Here is a 21,721-nt window from a genome sequence, read left to right as displayed (position 1 = left end):
TTTTGTTTGGCTGGTTGGTTAGGTTTTGTTTGCTTTTTGCTGCCAGTGGTGACTTTTTCTCCTTTTTCTTTAGACAGGGTGACTGTTTCCCTCATGCTTATAAAAAAGACACAATGTAAAGCAGTGTGTCTTTCAGCTGCAACGGCATTCATAGGAGATTTTAATACGACAGGCTTTGTCACTGGTGTTCTGAAGTTTTCCTGGAATTTTATGGGTGTCTGAATGCAAATATACCCCACCCCCATTTTTCTTTTTTTGCTATTTGAAGGTTCGTTTTCTTTAGGGTATCACTTCATTCCTGCCAATCTGATAAAGCTAACTTAATTAAAAATATTACCATTAGATCATACAGTTCTCTTTATTAGTTTAGTCCATGGGGCTCCTTTTCCACTGGGAAATTATTTACTTCAGAACTTGCAAGAGTAGCCTTGGCTGGCTTTGTTTAACGCAGCTGCTTTAAAGCTTTCTATCAGATTAATGTTTTTCCAGGCCTTTTCTTGCAGGTACGCTGTTGCTCAGAGATAACTCCGATTGCTCAGATCTGTGGTGTTTGCTGCAGAGCTCATTGGAGGGCTTCATGGCAAAGGAGCCATAATGAGTTAGTTTGGATGACTGGTTATTTATCCCAATTTTCTTCTCCTTTTTTGCTGCTTCTTCATTGCCACCACCTTACTTTTTCTTTCCAGTGAAAAAATCACCTTTTGGTGTATGGACTGTTTTTGTATGTCCCTGTTCTCTCTTGCAAGGATTTTTTGGCTTCACTTGGCGAGGGAAGAGGGAACTGCTAGAGAAATTCTGTGACTACCTTCTCTTCTCACCAACAGCTTTAAGCAATAACATTGACAGCTTGTTTAGCTGGAGGTCTGGCCTGCAGGTTTTTATTTGTACTTCCTATTCATTGTATTGTAATGTGGAGGAGGGACTGGACTGGATGCTGGAAGCAATCAATGTTTTATGTCATATAATTTACAATACAGGATAGAAGAGCAGAGCAACGTGTAAATTCTGTGCTCTAAAACAAGTTGTGTTATGACTTCACCTCCATTCTTGTGTTGCACTTTCCATCTGTATCTGACGTTTCTTGCAAGTATTCTGTATCTGGGTGTTCCTGTGAAGCCTAACGTGATCTTTATAGCTGCTCAGACTTCAGTACTACTCTGGCACAGATGAGAAATGGCAGTGAAACTAGCATGTGTTTGTTCAATATTCTTAGCTCTTTTAACACAGACCCATTTCTTTTTGCTCTCTAATCCAGTGCATCTAGTCTAGTGTTCAAGTTGTTTTTAACTAGATATTTATTTCTAAAACCCTGTTACAGACCAGATAATCATACATTAACACATCAGCCTATACAAACACACTGGTGTTCAGCTTCCGAGTGCTGTGGCGTTAGACAGCAGTCCCAGCCAGGGCAGCTTTGCAGATTGAGCAGATGCAGTGGCCATGGGGAACAAGCTGCAGGACTGCTAAGGCCTCACTGGCACAACCAGGTTTGAGACTGATTGCTAACCTGTTCAGTAACAGTCGTTTGATATATTTGAGATGGGACTGTTGTTTCCAAACCTGTCTTCTGGGGTATATGACCTGCTTACCTACATGCCTGAAGTACTCTGTACAAGAATAAATATTGCTTGTGCTCATAACATTTTTTTTAAGCTGAATGCTGAATCTAATGTTGAGTCCAAATCATTCTCTACTCATACTAGCAGTCCTGCTGAAGTGAGAAATGTGAGTAAGCTTTGTCCCCCTGATCTTGCCTATTTCTTTTTTCATGGGCAAGTTACTGTTGTAGTTTAGGCAATGCTTAATGCTAACACGCAGGCAGCATTGTTTTTCAAAATTCTCCCTCCCTAGTAATTAAAATTCATGAGCAGTTCCCCAGAGAGCCACCTGAGGTAACAGTCTTTTCAGTACGCCTTTAATATACAGGAACACTGAATACAGGCATTTGGCTCGGTTCGCTCTTCCTCACTCTTCCCTGGCTGGTCGCCTGTATGTGTTGTGCAACAACAAAACTGAAATCTGGACAATTTATATTTCAGTAGTGATGGGATATTCTCTCTTTCCCTGTCACTTCACATTAAGGACCTGCCACTAATAAAACTAATTAATAACTCTTGGCTCTGCACAGAACACTTGGACTCCCTCGTGCTGGCGCCGTGCCACTGTAGCTTTTGAAAGAAGTGCTTCATCTTAGTCAGGGACAGGATGAATATTTCTCCACAGTTGTAATTGGACAAAGTGTCTCGGCATTTCAAAGACAGCAGATTAGCAGGCTGTAGATACCCTTGGTGGGATCTCCTTTCCATAGCCTCCGAGGCAGCGAGCTGGGAGGGACTCTCGTGTCTTGTTGTGGTGCTGTGGCAGCTGCAGGATGAAGGAGAAGACTGTACCGAAGAGGTAGCTCACGTTGCAAGGCTGCACCCTGCACAGAGCAGGCCTGGAGGGAAGGTGCATGTAATACCCGCAGAAAGGAGGAGGTGCAGGTAGCATAGCTCCTCACTTGAGATGAAACAAAATCAAAAGGAGGCCTTAGACTGTTACAAAATCATCTGATAAAATGATAGAACCTGTACTGATCAAATGACAGTCCTGCTGAAAAGTTAGATGTCCACTGGAGGCTTTGCTGGCATTGTGATGCCACTTGTGGGCGTATTTTGTTTTGTTTTGCTTTTTTTCCTTCTCACTAGTGACATAACTGTGGCAGCAAAATTCTGTAGTATAACCTGGGCTGTGTTATATAAAAACATTGTGCTGCCATCTACTCCTGTCCTTCTTTCTCCCCTTAAAAGCAACACAGCTATTTACTTGCACACTGTAGCTCCAAGACCCTTTCCACTGATGGGTTTTTGTTCCAGGACAGGAAGCAGACCCCAGTGGCCCTAGTGATCCCTGATGTCATGGTACGGGTCTTTATTGATGAGGCAATAATCGTAAGGAGCGTTATGTCTGACAGCTGTGAGGCACTCATGCTGTAGGTCCTGCTCAGGCAGCTGCAGCTCTTTGTGGATGCTGCTTCTCATACCTGCTCCGACCTGACGGGGCGCAGTACAAGGACTATGACTGAGGTGGGCAGAGAATTGCTCTCAAAGAAAACTTAAGGAAAACCAGTAACATGACTGTGTGTAAAGAAAACAGACTGCAGACAGCAAGCCTTTTTGGGTTTCTCACCTGGGAAGTAAGTATCTAATCCCTTACCACCACTATCCTCAACATTACGAATGTGCTTCCTTATAATTTGTGATAATTTCTTAGGCTAAGTTATTTGTCAGTGTTTTAGGAAGGAAGGGCTTCAGGCTTATGAGAACAACTCAGTAGAATCATAGTTGGAAATACCCAAGCATTGATTTTAATATCCCACAATGTATTAAGTAAATAAGCGTCTCTTCTTCATCATACCGCCCGGTTTACTGTCAATGTAAGACACTACTCATTTGTTATGATTAATTTTATGGTATGGATATTACTTTAAAAGGTGGATTCTCTGGCAGAACTTGTTGTGCAGGTAAAATGATGCTGGAGGAGGTGGCAGATATTGGATTAGAGGTGAAGGGTGGCAATGCTGAGAGCACCCAAAAGCATGTGTGCTTTTGAAGGCAAAGGCTTTCATAACTTTGTGTGCATATGCGATAGGCCAATAGTCAAGGAAACGCTTCTGACATGTTTTTCTGAGTTTCTGGTGCACCTCGTTGCTTACAGAGCTTTAACAGTCACGGTGATGGAGCTTCAGCAATCAATACGCATCAGGTGTTAGAAAAGGAAGGAGGGCTTCTCTTTGACTATAGCAATGTCGTTGTTACTCTGAAGAACATCCTGACAAATGTATATATGGAGTTGGTGCTTTTCCAAGTTCTCTGTCCTCTTTACTGTGGAGATGGTAAAAGATGTGAAGCAAGTCTGACCCTTTTTCAATGATGGGAATCTGAAGTAGTGCCTCTGACTCCCCTGTAGTGGCTTTGGAATTAGACCAGTGAGACCGTAGAGAAGAATTTGCTGGTCTCGTTGCCAAGTAGACTTACAAGTGTCAATATTACATTACTGAAGAGCAGCCCCAGCTCCACAGGGCCTGGAGAAGCATTCAAATCCGTGGTGTACCGTCAGAAGAAAGCAGGAGTCCCTAACTATAGGCTTCTCCTCGCCCTGCTCTTCCAGCCGTTCTCCTTGACATTTCACTTCAGTCCTTTCCAGCAGAACAGCCAGTTGGCAGCCTCATGGTCTCAGAAAATATAGTTGTTGTCTCTTCCCCCCAGCATTAAAAAGGGGAAGGTTGGCTGGAATTATAACTGGTAACTTCAGTTCCTTCGTTACAGAAAAAGCTTTCAACTGCTGCCATCTCCTTCAACTTTTGTCTGGGTGTCAAGAATAAGAACACAGCTGAGCAAAAAAGTCTCTCTCCAGCTCTGCCGTGGAGTTGTTTTCAGCTCCTTATTTGTGAAGTCAGAGGTAATGCATGAGTGTAAGATCTGTGAGACCTGACCCTCCATTTTTTCCTGGGATTTGCTGTTTTCTCAACATCCCCCCAACACCCTGGATATTTTTTTTTAATAAGAGGGTTGCATTTTTCCACTGAACAGCGGTTGCCTTCACCGCTGAGGCTGTTAGGCTGAGGCTGTCTTTTCCACTAGACGTTCTTTGTAATCTAACCCAAGTTTTCTAAGCAAAAAGCAAATTGCTTATCTTAGCTTAAAGAATTTATTTTTTAAAATAATAACAAGAAGGTTTTTTAAAGGTGCAATTCACGGCAGTGCAGTTGGAGGAAAGCCAGTGCTGGATTATTAAATTACTGCTGTGTTGCAAATCACCGCCTAGCAGAGGAGGGCAGGAGAAGGCTGTCAGTGATCAGCTGGGTAGGAGAGCTGTCTTGGGCGATTGTGCTAGAGGGTTAGGAGAGAGCATCAAAGGAGCTATGGGTGACAAAATGAGCTGGGCATTTGAGCAGCACCTGAGGAAGCTTGGTCATGTAGATCACAGCAATGAGAAATCAGGCTTTGGTAAGGTGCAGGTACTGCTGAAAGCAAGGCTGTTGTTGGGTCAGAGTTTTTGAGAGAGGGATTGCTTGTAATGGGAGGGGTTTGTCTCAGGATAATGAATTATTGTGCCCTTCCTACTGCTGTTGAGATGCTTTATTACAAGATTGTTGTATGGCCCCTGTAACCACATTTTCATGTAATTATTTTTGTTTTCCTTTAGAAGTTGTCTTTTTAGTTGGAAACAAGGATGTTGGAGTCTGCTTGCTTGGGGTTTTTGTCATTTTCCAAATATTTGCATGAGTTCTTTTTAAGGAAGGTATGCCATGATTGCAGCTTCAGATGTGCTTTGATATACTCGGCTTTATTCCACAAAATCAGGAAATACAAATTTCCCGACATAGTTGTTCCCTACATATCCAGGCATTCGCAGTGCTATCTATTACTGTAATTCTCAAAGACTGATTATGCAATCAGGAGTCTGGCGTATTTCTACAGCTGATTTCTTAAATGGGACTGTTGAGAGATGATAATGTAACACTTGTTTGTGGTTAGTAGTCAGAAATGGGAGCGCTTTACAGTCTGTGGAAGACTCTAAAAATGTAGTCTCTACACAAAAACAGTGGGTTTGTGCCAAATCAAAAACCTGGCTAAAGCCCTGATCTCTGCACAGTAGCACGCAGGGTCTCACCGCCGACCTCTCCCTCCCGCTATGGGCAGCAGCAGTTCCCCGTGTCCTTTGTGTGCAGGAGATGTGGGCTGAGCAGGCAGTGTGTTTTGCTGAGGAATGCCTTCCACAGGTTCAGACCCCTTAGCTAGTAAGTGCACTTAGATGAAAAGGGAAAAGTGATTTGGTTTGTCTCTGGGAGCATGGTGAATCCTTTTTTACACACAGTTGTTGAAAAGAAATACAAGAGTTAAGGAGGAGGATGTTTCCCTGAGTCAGAAGGTGCAGTGGAGAAGATTGAATTACTACTGAGTGCTCCAATTTGGCATACAGGGAATATTCTGAAATACCCTGTTGGTTTTGTCGTTACTGTCATTTTATTTTGGAAGGTAGGAAAAATAATAATTTAAAGCATATTCTTTCCAAAGTATGCCTGTTTAAAAGCTTCCTTGTTCAAACGTGATTTATTTGACTGCTTTTGGGAGGCTTTAGTGTTGTTCAATACTGAGCTTATTTGCAATTTAAACTTACGGTGACTTATAATGTTTGGAGGGTGAATGCCATTTCGTATCCGGCTCATATTTTTGATTGTTCACTCCCTAATGAAATAGCAGTGTTGACTTTGATTCCTGCACATATATTATCTGTAAGAATCCCTCTCAGCTTTTGCTTCATTGTAAGGTTCATTCATCAAAAATGAAATAGTTCTTGCTCCTGATGGTTTTGATGACAGTATAAATACACAATGCTATCTGTACTGTCTAAACAAGTTGTGCGTGAAGACGAGTAGCAGTGTCATAAATCAAGATGGTAGGCTTTTACATAGCCTCCACCGTAGGGAGCGTCTCCCTTGCGTTGGGTTCATTCCATACACTTCGTAGGAAACATACATAATGCATTGGTAACTATGAATTCTTTACTAGTTGGATATAACTAGTATATTTAAAGTTAGAGGTCAGGATGCGTGATGGTTCTGATACATTAAATGAGATCTCTTGAAAGCGTTTTTTCTATATTTGCCAACAAGTTCCAGTATTGCCTTTGCCTTTTCCATTGGCAGCTATGAGCACTGGAAATTTCCCCATTTTTTATAATCCAGACAGCCTTTCACTCCCTGTGATTTCTGTGTAATGTTCTACATAGCCATGCAAATACAGAAAGTGTAATTTATCTGGTGGTGCTTGATAGCTGCAGCACACATCTGCCTTTGGGTTTTTTTGGGCACCTGCTTGTGTAAACGTTGATACGGTCCAGCTTTTTCATTTTTTTTCTTAAACAAGTTATTTAAACAAGGATTTACAACTTCTTTTCTATTTCTGGAAGTGCTTCATATAGATGTATTACTGGAATAATCTTTTGATACATTATCGTGGTGCTGATGGAGATTTTATGATGCATGTCTGCAAACAAATTCTCTGGACAGTTGTCATTACATTCTAGCTGATATAACAGAGGAATTTCAGAAGGGAATCTATGCAAAAGGAAAACCACAGCTATTGTGGAAAACAGGCTAACCACAGTGGGGCATCTACCAGGTTGTTATTCAGGGCAATAAATGCATGTAATTGTAGATACTAATTAGTTCTTGCAACATTAAGAAAAATGCAAAAAAAAAAAAAAAAAAAATCCTCAAACTCGGTAGTGTATAATATACGCATAAACAATATAAAGCCTGCATGTAAAACCTGCCTAGTGATTTAATCTTAAACTACTTTTCAAGTGTTCATAATAAACCTCTTGGTAATGAATAAAAACTGAATCAAAAACTAGGGGCAAGTCTGACACCACTTCCTTGTCTGAAAAATGGTGATGGGAATATTGTCTGGCTGGAGGCTGAGAACGAACGTTGGGAAGAGGGTAATCACACTTCGGCTCAACGTTCACCTGCACTGTCAGAGCCTTGGACTAACTTCGGGTGCTTCTATTTACAGATTTGTGCTCCTATCCTTCCTTCTTTTTGTTGGCTGGGAACAACAACCAAACGTCTGCAGTATGCATTGTTCTTGTAAGATCCTGTAGAGGCTAAGTGGTCTCTTGTGTAAGGCTTAAAATCCTAATTTGCAGTTTGTGATGATACGCTAATGTGTTCATGCTTCTTTTGGACAGCTTTGTATCTAAATACCTCACTGCAGCATTCCAGTTGTCTTGAGAAGATCCAGGATACAGTAGGAAACTTGTTTTTTCCCCCCCTTTTTCTTTCTAAAGACCTCAGTTAGTTGCAGGGCACAGTGCCTGGCTGCAGAAGGATGCAGAGATCCTAAGATGCAGCCATTTTCTGCCTCTCTGAAAGGCCCTGCATTAAGAGAGATACTTCATGCAATTCCAGGCAGAAATGTGTGATCCTGGGAAAGCTGTAGGAAAACACTGGTGTCTGGTGATACATGAACACTGGTGATACATGCCACGTATCTCTAAATGGTTTTGCCCAGTGACTGATGTCAGTGGCTGATTTTTTTAACTTGCTCATTTGTGCTATCATTTGAAGTGCAACTGGAATTTATTCACCTGTTTCCAATTCTGGCACATTCAGTCCAAGAAAAAGGATTTGTATTCATCAAGTTTCCTAGCTTTTTAAACAGTATGGAGTAGTGTTCAGCTTTGTGGTTTTGTTGTTGTGGTTTGTTTTTAAGGCATCTTGTATAAGACTGTTCCAATTTGAGCCAGCAGTCATTTTTCATTTTGCAAAGGGTATTTTTGTGCTTAACTTTTTAAGAATCTGGTATTTAGCACTTGAACTGTTTCTTTCTTTTTTTTTCTTTCTTTTTTTTTTTTTCTTTTTTTTCTGTTTTGCAGGTAATTTTTTACAATGCTTTTGTGTGTTGAGGATCTTGGCCAGTCTGTGTGCTTTACTACTGTGTGCCTATATCTGTATAGGCAGAGACATTTTAAGACAGCATCACAGCGTCACAGACTGGCTGAGGTTGGCAGGGACCTCCAGGTCCCTGTGGCCCAACCCCTGCCCAAGCAGGGCACCCAGAGCAGCTTGCCCAGGACCCTGCCCAGGCAGCTTTTGACTGTTCCCAAGGATGAGACCCCACAAGCTCTCTGGGCAAGCGCTGCCAGCCAGGGCTCTGGCCACTGCACAGTGGAGAAGGGTTTGCTGATGTCTGGACGGAACCCCCTGTGTTCCAGTTTGTGCCCAGCACATTTTAAGAAGTCTGTTCTGTAACTCTTTGTTCCCTCTATTTATTTTTTAGAATAAAAAATGTTGTAGTTAGGCGCTTGTGTCTGCCATGTGTGTCAGGACATCCATTACTGGTGGCTGGAGCCCTGGCCTTTCTGCTGCAGGAGCATAATCCCTTCTGCTGGTGGTGCGTGCTGGTGCTGTCTGACAACAGAGACACTTGGACATTATAGTTACTTCCTGTGAAGGCTTTTTGTCTTTCTGGAATACAGACTGTGATGACCACTTTCCAACTTACCAGTTTCCAACTTTGTGGAGGGAGTGACTGAAGGAACAGCTTACATGGGGTAAAAGTCTCTTCTGACAGTATTTGCTGACCAGTGTTTTGCAGCTTCATGTTCTAATTGACAAAAAGCAAGGAAAGGAGGCAGCAGTGAAGGGGGAGCGAGAGATAAAGAGCGTGTGTTGAGGGAAGGAGGGAGAAGGGCTCCTTGCTGACCATTTAAGCTTTTCTCTCTGTGTTAAACGATATAAGATGTCAAATTTTCTGTGATTTTTTTTTTTTTTTTTTAGTTCAAACACTCCCTAATAACAGAGAGACTGAGAAGGAAATGCAAATGATTTCAATGTGCTATAGCACTAAAGCAAGGGACAGCGAGGATATCCGGAGTCTTGTGCGAGGTAGAAGTTAGGAATGGTAGGGGAGCTACTAACAATTGCTCTGGAGCTGCACAGCAACAGCAGGGTGTGTCAGTGTTTGGCTTGACGAGGTTTTTGTGCTTCGTAGAGGCTTTTCTAGTGCAATCCTGGAACAGTTCTGCATTGTATACCTTAGAGATAAATCCTTTGAAACCTGTCGGTCTTCCAGGCGGCATGTTTTACAGTATGCACTGCCTCATTGCCTATGTCAACCCGAAGCTCAAGAGGCAATTAATCTTTTTTAAACATCATCTTGGAAACCTTTATCTTCAGTAAACTTGGGTATATATGTAAAAGAATAAAGTGACAAAACACTGCATTGCATTCTTGGCCTGATGCTGGAATCGTGTTGTAGTGTAGTTGAAAGAAGTGGCAGGAGATGGTCATTTGCAACCAGTCGTTTGGTGTTTTGAGGTGAACAACTGTGTGCGCACTATTGGCACACTGATTTCTTAACTGCATGGTACAGGGAAACTGCATTTCTTTGACCCTTTAACCAGCTCTGGGGAATGTAGAGCAGCAGTGTTGTCAGAGGTGGCTGGAGCTCTGGTGTTCCTGCTCCCCACAGACCGGCCCCATGAGGAAGTGTCCCCGTGTCTGGGTGCTGGTGGTGGTAGCAGATACGTGGCAGTGAGTTTAGTTTCTTTCTTAACGGCTTACTTCAGTGTACGGAGACCTGATGCTCTGTCCGTTCAGAAACTGTTCCATTCTTTCCCTAAAGGCATCAGGAAGAACAGTGTAAGTTGGTGTAACATACCTAGATGGGCAAGATGAAGCAATCTCATTGTTAACTTAAATGATATTGCGGTGAACATTATTTGACCTGAGTTCTTATGATTAGTGTTTTAATGCTCCCTAAAAGAGAGCGTATGCCTTTTCTGGAAGACATTTTCTGAGCAGACTGATTCTGCTGTGTGTTCAGCAGCTCCAAACATTCATTTTTAACTTTGTATCATGTTTAATATATGGGGCTGAATGTGAAAATGTTATTTTTGAATTTTGGGGGAAATTTTAAACGCAGGCGTCTACACGTTAGACTTGCCTCTGAAGAGCTGACAATTCATTTGTAAATTAAAAACATTCCCTGTGAACTCTAAACTTTATGTAACATCTCAAAACACATTTGTCTTTTCCTGTGGTCTAAGTGAGAACGTATATGCCTGTATAAATATGCACTAGCACATGTTTTTTTTCTTTCAAAATGGCTTGTGGGCCCTGACTGAGCAGGCTGCACAGTTACTATGCTTGGATTGCTTATTTAATAAATTGAAACTTAAATGTCTTGTGTGTGTTGGTTTGGGGGCAAAAATATGCAGTCAAAAATGAAAATTGTCAATTTATTTTTCTGAAGGAAAATTACTCCTTGGATGAAACATTTCTTCCACGAATGGACTTGTTCTGCAATACTACAGATACTCCTTTTCATGAGAAGTGTTAAGGACACAAATATCTTTATCTGCAGTGTTTTGGTATGAGTGTAATTCTGGCTTCGCAGAGAAGTTTGGTTTTGTTTTGTTTTTAAATGTGGAAGTGCAAATTAACGACCATCATGTAGGCATGACCTGAGTTGTCTCACTCAAGATTGGATACATTACATAGTCTCTTGCAGTTCCTATGAGTCAGAACTGAAGTGATGCTTTATTAATGAAAATAAATAATATTCTCCAGTATTCCTGAACACCTAATAAGCCTTTCAGGCAGTAGAGATTCTTGATCTGAAAACACCCTCTCTAATGAGCTTTTGTATGTATATTAAGACAGACCAGCTTCTGTCACAGGTCACCTCATTTGCTAATTACTCAGAATTCAGTTCAGGTATTTGCAGTGAAATTAGCATGCAGAAAGAGCATTTCAGAAAGTGTTTTCTGCTAGAAAAAAAAAAAAAAAAAGAAATAAAACAAGCAGAATTTAGAGTAACATTTGGAAATGCAAAAACATTTTTATTCCCATGAACTTGGTTGCTATAGGAATATGGAAAAAAGGTGAATAATAATAATGAAATAAAGTGGCAGTAATATGCCCCGAAGAAGACATCCTCCTCAGTTCTGTGCAAGGTCTTTCCTTTCAAAGTCTCCCCCCCTCCCTGCAAATGAAGAAGGAAAAAAAAAAAAAGCACAGATTAAATCTTTCCATTTGGTGGAAGCAGAAAGATAAAGGATCATACAAGGCGTATGCGTGGAGGTTGAAGTAATTAACAACAGCTGGAAAAAGAGGAATAAAAGGTTTATGAATCTGACTTCTGGGGAATCTGTTCTTCAGATGACTTATGCCATCTAATTGAGAGATTGGGAGGGGAGAGAAGAAACATTCGTGGTGTTGGTCTGTTTCCTGCCATCTGGATGGTAGTTATCTTTTATGCTATCCTTTGTGCTGTTTTGTTTGGTGTCCCAGATGGATCAGCTCATAGCTGATTTCAAAATATATCCCCAGTGCTCACAGTATATTTATTCTGATGTGATAGAAAAGATTGTGAATTTTCCTTTGAAAAGCTAGCCAAACTGTAGCTTCTTACTCCCTTGAAAATGTTGGTCTTTACTGTCATGATGCTTGTATGTAACTTGGGTTTTTTAGGAGTACCTGCTTCTCTTCAGTACCTGCCTGGGCATAGGTGTCATCCCGTACACAGTAGGTGATAGCTCTTTGGGTGGGAGTGCTGGAGAAGGAGAAACATTGCAGAAAAAGTGAAGAGACCAAGTTGTCTCACTCCGCAATGCAATGAAAATCTGCCAAGCTCTGAGAACAGCGTTAAGTCGTAGACCTTGTTTCTTTTCAAGTAGTGCCTCAGGTCACCTGTGCAGTCAGAATGGGAAGGAGGGTAGTGGCCGAGGAAACAAAGTGAGCACTGAAACTGCTTGTTGCCATTGAACTTGGTAATGATTCTTCTGTGTAGTGGCAGTAATGAGCGGTTGAAAGAAGTACTGTGTGTACCCTGACTAAATTGCTTCCAAACATCATAATTGGCACAGTTCTGGCTTTCAGTAGACCTGGTAATGAATTTTTGAGTGGTGTCCACATGTACTGCCTGTTACTGGACTTGATTCCCATCCCACTTTGAGTCATCCCATCATGGGGTGGATGTTGCTCTCTGTATTAAATGTATTTGTCCAATTTTAGGAACAGTAGTAATGATGAGCTTGAAATCAACTCCGCAATTGACGGCAAGTTACTTTTTTTTCAGGCCTCCTTTCTATGGTTCTGCTGAATTTTTGGTCCGTTAGTGAAAGGTGTGTTGTTTCAGATGATACTGCCTGGAAAACCTAGTGTATTGATTGCAAGAGAAAAAGGATACAGCAGGCTCTTAAAAGGTACTCTTATACAAGGGGGAAAATAGATGCCTTCTTGTCTGGGAAACGTAGACACCACTGAGGTGTTTTGAATGCCAGAAAATGCCTTTGGTTCAGATGGGCATGATAAAGCTAAATGTCCCTTAAAGGCTTATGGCATGTGTCTGTGATCAGAATTCAACACAGTTCTCACCTTCTGCTGACAAAATAAAAAGGAGAGGAAAGTGGCAGATGTTATTTTTTTTAGGAAAGAGAAAAGTAGAGAAATCTGGAGAGACTTTACCTCACTTACATGAGCTCTTCCTATATGTATAATTTAACGAGGCACCTTATATATAATTTAACATGTGAAATAAACATAACATTTGAATTTCACAACTGGAACTCTTCTACTTACTGAAGTGGATTTTTTTCCATCTGTTTTTAATTTGAAAATTCACTTTCTTCAATGAAATGAGCATGTATCACGACTTACAAACATTGCTAGATCTTAAGAGTAGAGAGTGCCTGACATACTGCGCTCTCCCTAGGACAGGGAGCTGAACCACTGTCCAAGGTGTACGTTGAATTGATGTCAGCATCACAACTGATAAATCACTTTCATCCTTCAACAGAGCCTTATTTATAAATAGCTCTTTAATAGAATGCCCTCAGTTTGCAATGATGCTTTTCAAACCCCTGAGAATACTGGCTCTTCCCTCAAAGAGCTTGTAGTCTAAATTAAATAGATAACCAGGAAGAAAGGATCAAAGAGAAGAGAAGTGGAAAGGAGAGAAGCAGTGGGTAGCAGGGAAGGGAGGTGGGCATAAATCTCAGGAGATAGGTCCTGTTTTTATATTCTGGTGTTGGCTTCTTATTTTTAGAAAGAATATTGTTCGCTGTCATTGTAATTGAAATCAGATAGTGTTTGGAGCAGAGCTCACTGAACAAACTCACCAGTCTTGATGAGTTTTGTGGACGAAGAGAGGGTGTTCTTTTGTGCGCCAAGAGAAGAAAGGCTGTCCTGGACGTTAGGACGAGCATGAATATGCTGCTTGCAAGGAGATTTTACAATAGATGAACAACTAGTGTCCATAAGCTTTGCTTCATTGATTTTGATTCATTTCAGCTGAGGGTATAACCCAAAGGGAGCAGTTGGGAGAAAGTAATAGACCTAGAGGGGAAGAGGAAATTGTTTTACCTGCAGTAAGCTTTTGGCCTTGCAATCTGAATTGCACCTTTGCTCCTAAGTGAGTGCTTTGGCATGTCATGCAGAACAAAAGTGACTTACTGTGCTGGCACTTCTTAAAAAATAGTAAAAACAGCAACAAACCACACCAAACAAAAACACCAAGAGAAAGACAGAATAAGGGTTGTTCACATTGCCTCTCCCCTGCCTTCTGACATGGAGGTGTTTGCAACAAAGCTGCTGGTGACAGAGACTGCAAAAATGGGAGGATACATTTATTTAAGATTTCTTAGCATGGAGGAAAAAATAACCCCAGACAAGATGTTTTTGCAGTTAAACAGGTGTGCTGTGCCATGTGTTTGTTTCCCCCCGCCCCCCCCCATTCTGCAAAAAGTTTGCTTTTTATGTTGTTTGCTCATTAGTGACTTCAGGTGGAAAAATCAGTCACTGTAACTTATCTGTGATGGTCTCTATTTGTTAATGGTAATTTATAACCATTCATTTGCTGTCTGTCTTTTATTTTTACTACAAGGCAGTGTTGGCTTTGATATTTCACTAATAGAGCTGATACCATTTTTACTTATCCTCAATCTGTTCTTGGTGGTAATACCAGCCAAGAACAGGAAAATGGATACAGAACCTTGAGGAAGAAAGAGCAGTTAGAAGCTAAAAGCTGGGCAGAACTGACAGATCAGCAGAATGGGTCTCGGTGAGCAAAAAGTAACAAATGTGAGTTCTAGATAGGTTGAGTCCTGGTCTCTGTTCTCACTTAATTTCCAAATAAACTTGATAAAATAGTCGAGTAGTGCTGTTACATGGAGCTAGAATTAGTAGCTGTATTTCAGTTTATAATTTTGACCCTTTGGCCCTCTTAATATGTAGGGAAAGATATGTATGTATACACATGGAATAAAGTAAAGTCAAACTTTGAAGCCATTATAGTTTGTATCTGCTTACTTAGAGGTCTTTACTTCTGTGAGTAATTCGTCAGTTTCTGCTGTTATGACAAGGTACCTGCAAAAGCTGTCACAATTCGAAGAGTTTTATGCTGACAGGCCTGACATGCTAAAACTGTGGCTATGTTTCTGGATTTGCAGTCTTATCCCTGTTGTCTTGTGTTTGAATTTAAACACTTAGCCTTCATGGGGAGAGATGGTAAATATAAAGTTCACTTGTTAGATTTGGCAAATGCTTTACATGTGTACACACAGATATAGAACTGAGAGAGTTAATTCCAGGTTTGAATTCAGTGCCTGTCCCAAATTCATTGTCAGCCTGAAGTCTTGAATCATGATGTGACAAATAAAGTAGAAACCAGCTTCACTGAAGATTTAGAAGTACCACGATTTTATCTTGCATTTAGTGCCCTGTCCACAGGGTGCTGTAAGAGAACTCTATTGGAGCTGCTGGGTATGATAGCTATGGAAGATAATACAGCAACAAAATTTTTGGGAAAAAAATCATTTTTACATCTGGTCTTCTTTTAAAGGTAAATAAATCTGCAAGTAAGAGTAACTGGACACAGAAAATTCCAAGTGGTTCTCCTGGCCAATTTTATGTGCCCACTTTGGCCTAAGAAATGCAATGAGATACGATACTAGTTCATTCTGGTAGTAAAGATCTGAAGGCTTTGTACTTATTTGGTACTTATAATATAGCAGATGATAGGAGGATGGTGGAATATGGGGGGGGGGAGTATGTTACTTTTCAGATATTCACCTCTAGAGGATGATGAGACAAACTATTGCTGCTTGGAGGGACTGTGGGCTCAGGGTGTGAGAGCAGTACAGGGGTGCTGACTGGTTACCTGTCTGGTGGAAGTGGAAAGCAAATGGAAACCCAGAGAGAGGATTGGAGCTTTCCAGTTTGTGGCAACTATTTTTAGAGCAGTAACGTCTGTCCTAGCCATTTAGCTGGCCTCATAAAATGGTCAGAACTTATTAATAAGACTTACAGCCTTGTTACGGAAACCTTGCAGACACTGAAGTTACTGAAAACTTTCCCTTTCAGTCCATATGCCATCAGTGAGGGTTGTAAAATGTTTCCAGTGCATGGAAAAGTTTGCTAGTCCAAGAGAAGTTTTCATATGTCAAATACAGCATCCCAGTAGGGCTCCTGAAATATGTCAAACTGGTGGAAGCTTCTGAATATAAACAGTGAGTGTTTCTTCAAAAATAGTACTAAACTCTCAGTTTAAAAATGTATCTGGTGGAAGTATGGGATTTGTGTGCCATGGTCAGGAGTGAAAAAAGTCTCTGCCTATTTTCTTCAGTGTAAGGAATTTCAATATAGAAGCGATGATCAAAATGCTTGGTAGTGAACCTGCTTGCTGTTAGGGATGAGGCAGACTTCCTTAATTTCCATTCTCACAAAACGCCAATTTTATAACCTTGCTATTTTGTCCAGGCTGTTGATATGGCACACACAGGTAAAATGCGCATTATTAAAAGGTAACCAAATGTAGAAGCATTAAGTATTGCTGTTGCCACTGTACAGTGCTCGAGTTGTTAACTGCACCACGGTAAGACCATTCCACTTATTATTTCTCTTTGTAAAGCAGTGTTTTTATTTTATTGCACAGCCATGCCTGTGTTCTTGATCTTTACTTGAAGTTGGTGAAACATCTTGCTGATACTTTTCCATTAACCTTGCTTGGATGAAGATAACAGTGGTGTAGCAAAATATGTCTTTTATTGATTCCCTCCTTTCCCTCCCTGAATTGCTAAGCCAACACGGAGAGGAGAGAATAGCTATTTTTAAAATACCTGTTATGGTTAAAAACTGCAGATAAGACACTGACAATTTTTCTCTTATTCTGCTCTCTTGGTTGTCAGCTGCTGTTGTGGCAATTGAACCTCCAGCTGGGAGGGTGGGTAGCAGCACCCTCTTGAATCTCTTTGCAGTGCAGGCCATGAAAAAAGCTTTGTGGATGGGTTTGTGTGTTGCTTTGTGCTAGCCAATTTTCCAAAAGCAAATTGACCTTTGCTGTATAACATGTTTTATGTCAAGGAGCAGATCAGACCTGCAGCCACTTGTGCTGGAATTGTCTTTAAGTGCAGAATTAGATTTTACGTTGTGATCGTGGTACCAGCTATTAGGCTGGTTGGTGTTTTCTCCCTTCTCCCTCCCTCTTTTTTAGATTCAGCAAGGACTGCCTCTGAACGTGTCTGAATAAATACTCATCGTGACTTGTAATGGCAGGGCAAGAAAGGAGAGCCCTGAGGATGTCTCCAACTAAAAATACCCTCCCTGTGGAGCTTGCTCGGTGCAGGTGTAGCCAGCAGTAACATCTCTTCTGCCTCTCCTAGTGGCAACTCCGTGCACTCAGGCTTTCACTGCGGGCTGACAGAGCAGAGATAAGCGGGACGTGGGGCTGAGTCCTAGCCCCACGATCAGCAGGCTGCAGAGCCAGAGCCATGAAACTGAACAAGAGTGGCTAAAATGTATGCTGGCTCACAAGATTCGAAGTGATGCATTTGTCTGTTGGGCCTTCTTCGAGCTATGGAGGGAAAAATAGAACAAGATTAGGTTTTCCATAATTTTCCCCCTGTAGCCCTAAGAAGACTACATGGCAGAGATGTCTTCTCTAATCTTTTCTTTCTATCCTGCATTATTTTCTTCCCTCCTCCTTTCCTTCTGTCTCACAGCTCCCCTCCCCGCACGCACACAGACGCAGACTTTTGACAGAACACCAGTTTTATTCTTGAGCTCTTTTTAGCCCACATGGGTGTCTAGTCGGTGCCTTAGCCCCAGCTAATACATGGGAGTTTGAATAAATGTGTAACAGCAGGTAGCAAGTGACTGTTGACAGGGTGACATATTGACTTAATATCTTGTGTAATGTGATATGAAGGATGTGCCTTTTGGTGAGTATTTTCATTTTAATTTTTTTGCTTTGCTTAGGCAGACACTTGTAGGCAGTTCTGAGTAATTGTCTGAAATCATTAACATGTTTATTAAATAAGGAAGCAGAGTGCATTATCTAGCAAATCAATTATGTAAATGCACAAAAAGCATAAGAGATTAGTCTTTAACTGTTGCTGAACTGCAGCCACTTTCCTAAATTATAGATGAAAGTGTTTTTTTGTCACTGTCTGTGTGATGTTAGGCTCTACTTTGCTCTCCTGGAGCTTAAAGTAACAACAATTAATTGGTGGTACTGTGCAAGAAGAGGGCAGTTCTGATGTACACTAATGAACACCGATGTGTATACATCCTTTCTATAGAGGAAAACAGATGGTCTGTAGTGAAGAACAGACGTAATCTCAGTTGAAGGGTCTGGATGACAAGATAAACTGACAGCGAAGCCCTAGCAATTTATTCTCTCATCTAGACACTGGGGAAAAATCTCCAGGAAAATCTGTTAATCTCGAGCATTTTTAGCAATATGTTTTCTTTCTGGTGACTTACGATAAAATGAGACTATGCCTCTACAGTTCTACCAATCCTCAATATACGGATGGGGGAGAATAGAGATTAGCACTCGCTGTCTGTGTTGAAAATTCCTCACTTGCAGTTACAGCCATGTAAATGGCGTGTGGAGGGGAATATGTAGTAATAACAGCACAAGCCACACCGCTCCGTTTTCACCCACTGCATTTTCGGTCTTGTTCAGCTGGAAAGAGAACACTGCGTCATCGTACGGAAAAGAGGGACGCTTGCATCTGGTTGTGTAAATGGTGGGTACATGTGCAAGTGTCACAGGAAAGCTTACGGATATGTTTTTAGAGTAAGGAAAGCTCACAGACGCATCCTCATTCTTCTGTATTAATTACATGTGTGATCTTTAGCTACCAGTAGGAGCTGGGACCTTCCCAGGGATTACCGCTATACAGCAGAGAAGGGAAACATCCCCTGTCACGTCAACAATTTACTTTTTTTTTTTTTTTTTTTTTTGCCCGCTGTTGTTTTGCTGCCATGTCAGTCTCTGCGCGTCTTCCATGGAGATGTGCAGAGGTTGGACCACTTTCAAATGCTCAGTACAGGGGATGCAGAATTTCCCCATAACGTCGATTTTTCAAGTTACCGTGAACGTTTGAACCGTCTACAGCATAGCTGTCTTGAGGAGATTGTGCAGTTTAATCTATGCTGGAATGCTAGCACAATTAGTTCAGCTTTTTATTTCTGTTGTTGTAATTTCTTACCCAGGCTTTAGTTTGGTTGGTTGAACTGCCTAACTTCTTTACAGAGCACATCCTCTTACTAGCATCCAAGGTGGTCTCCATTTCTTGGAGATGAGGATCTTTTCTTTCTCCCTCTCCAGCAATACTCACTCTTGTCCTCTAGTTGTGACAGCCAGTTTGATGCAGAAAGGCTTTGCATCCTTGCTTCTCTTTGAAGGGCTGTGCGCTACAATAACAGTTGTCATACTGTGTGTTGCAGAAAGTTAATGCCTTTTAAACTCTGTAGCATAGCTGCTGGTCTCATTGTAAAGAATGCATGCTCTTTTGCTGTTTTTCCTGTTTCTGACCATTTTAGTTGGAGACAGCTACCAGATTTCAGTGCAGTTAAACAGTACAGTCGAACATGTCAGAATTGCCTATTGGTCACTTGAAGGATTTCTGGAATATGTATTGCTGATGTCAGAAATGTGAAGATGTGGTGATTTAGCTGGAGACATTAAATGATATTCCTGTACCTGCAAGTAGGATTGTTTCAGTTTCTGATGAAATTTGCACTTGTGAAACTCTGGTATACAGCCTTCCCAGGAATTCCCAACATTAAAATGACCATGTTAAGGTGTCACGTTTATTAATTGTCAAAATGAGATCCATCGTAAGAGAGCTAACAGGTGTGTCTGGTTGAGCTGGAAGATGAAGATGGAGGCGCTAGTGGATATCACCAAGGAGCTGAGAGATGACAAATGTGTTTGGATGAGGTAAAGGGGATTGGAAGAATGCACTTCTCAGGAAAGAAGTAGGAAACCTTGTAGACACTGAAAAAATGTCTCAAGTGAGCAGGAATGGAGGAATTTGTTTTGTGCTGTCATCTCTGTTGATTCTCTTATAGCCTGTCTCTCTTCATGAGAAGTCATCATAGGGGAGTCAATGTTGTAGTAACTAGGATTTGGTGGTTTATTCATGTTTAGGTTAAAAGATACAGCAAACTGTAAAATATTACTCTGCTTGTATCAATTCTTTGTGACCTTAACTGTGTCCACACCTTTAGTACTTTCAGAGACTTGAAAATCTTTAGCCATCAGTGTTAAAGATCTTTATCCTGCAATGACTCACTTGGGAACAGATTCCTGTACCTCAGCAGAGAATAGAAATAAAATCAAGGTTAAAAGGTGGATGAGGGAAGTCCATCCTCCCCGTTTTCCCAGAGGCTTTGTGACTTGTCCTGTGAAGTGGGAAGAGCATGCCACAGTAAGAAAAGAAGAAATGCACTGGGGTTTGTAAAGCACCTAGTGTGGAGTTAGCAAAGTACTCAGGTGATTTATATGGCCAGAATACACTTCTTCCAGTTTCTTAAAATGTAATTTGCCTATAATAAAAATGCTAAGAAGACATCTTAATTCATTTGGTGTGCCATCCCATCCTTTCACACACATTTGTTTTCCGAAACATACAATTTAAGCTCAATTCTTGAATGGTATATTTTGAGAAGGACAGCTTACAGCTTTTTCAGGTACTGAAGATTGCACTTCATGTGGTAATAACGCATAGGTGTGGCACTTCTTAAAAAGTGGGTTCTCAGAGTCTGCACAACACCTCCTCGATGCTATAAAAACATCTCTGTGATGAAGCTCAAAATGTGACTAAAATATTTTGATATTGTTTTTAACTTTTTTGATACATCTCTTGGCTCTAAAGATGAAAGGGTTTGCTCCTAGAATTTACACTTCTCTGATGTGATTAAAACCAGATAGGTGTACTCTAAATAGAATGCGCTCTGTGTGATGATAGGTACGGTTTACTGTTCTTTGAGAAGGAGGTTTCGTACAGCTTTTCTTGATGAGTTGCTTGTCAGTGTTTTCAGCAGCCCCTCCTTTCATCTATTATTCATTTTGGGAGAGTTAATGGTATGGTTTGGGCGTGGGCTGGTACCAGGAACCAGTAAACTATAACCCCTGCAAAAAGAAGAGATCTGCAAAGCTATCAGGCATGGAGGGGAAAGCAGTCGAAGTGCATGGTTTTTATAAAGTAACTCCTTTATCCAAAAAGAGCCCCAGTTATATGCTGTAAACTCTCCTTTAACCCCCCATTTGACTGCTTAATTAAGCAAACAAAGCAATTATCTTTTGCGGACCCTATGCCTGCATAAGCTATGATGTAAATGAAGACCCGTGTACCCTAGTGAAGGAGGAGGAGATCGATGCCCATTCCCTGAAGTACTGGAACATACAGCAGTATCTGGGAAGACTGCATCTCAGCTTTTTCTGTAGCACATGAAGACAAGCTAGGATGTTGTCTTCACTGTGCAGGCGTTGGAGCCCTGGCTGGCAGCGTTTGCCCAGAGAGCTTGTGGGGTCTTATCCATGGGAATAGTCAAAAGCTGCCTGGGCAGAGTCCTGGGCAAGCTGCTCTGGGTGCCCTGCTTGGGCAGGGGTTGGGCCACAGGGACCTGGAGGTCCCTGCCAACCTCAGCCAGCCCGTGATGGCTGATTGTGTCTACGGTTTGTGCCCTGTGGTTTACTGTGAGGTCTGTAGGGCTACAGTTTAGTGTGTATGTAATGACTGTGAAGTCCTACGTGACCAAGGATATGTTGCAGTCTCTGTGTGCATATAGATGGATGTATTTATAGAAGAATCCCTGTGAATGTGAGAAATAAGCCTTTGAAGTGTCAAGCCAAATATTCTGGGGGGAAAA

General features: G+C 41.4%; 1 protein-coding gene across 1 annotated transcript in view; it reads left to right on the top strand.

Annotated features, from left to right (window-relative positions):
- RORA (RAR related orphan receptor A) overlaps positions 1–21,721 on the top strand; it is a gene marked incomplete at its 5' end in the record, with an annotated part of 362,061 nt that overhangs the window by 28,967 nt on the left and 311,373 nt on the right. The gene's annotated exons all lie outside the window — the stretch shown is intronic.

This window comes from Netta rufina, assembly GCF_964035555.1.
Source record: "Netta rufina genome assembly, chromosome: 11".
Taxonomy (NCBI): Eukaryota; Metazoa; Chordata; class Aves; order Anseriformes; family Anatidae; genus Netta; species Netta rufina.
Note: the sequence above shows the minus strand (reverse complement) of the source record. Positions and strands in the feature narration are given on the sequence as shown.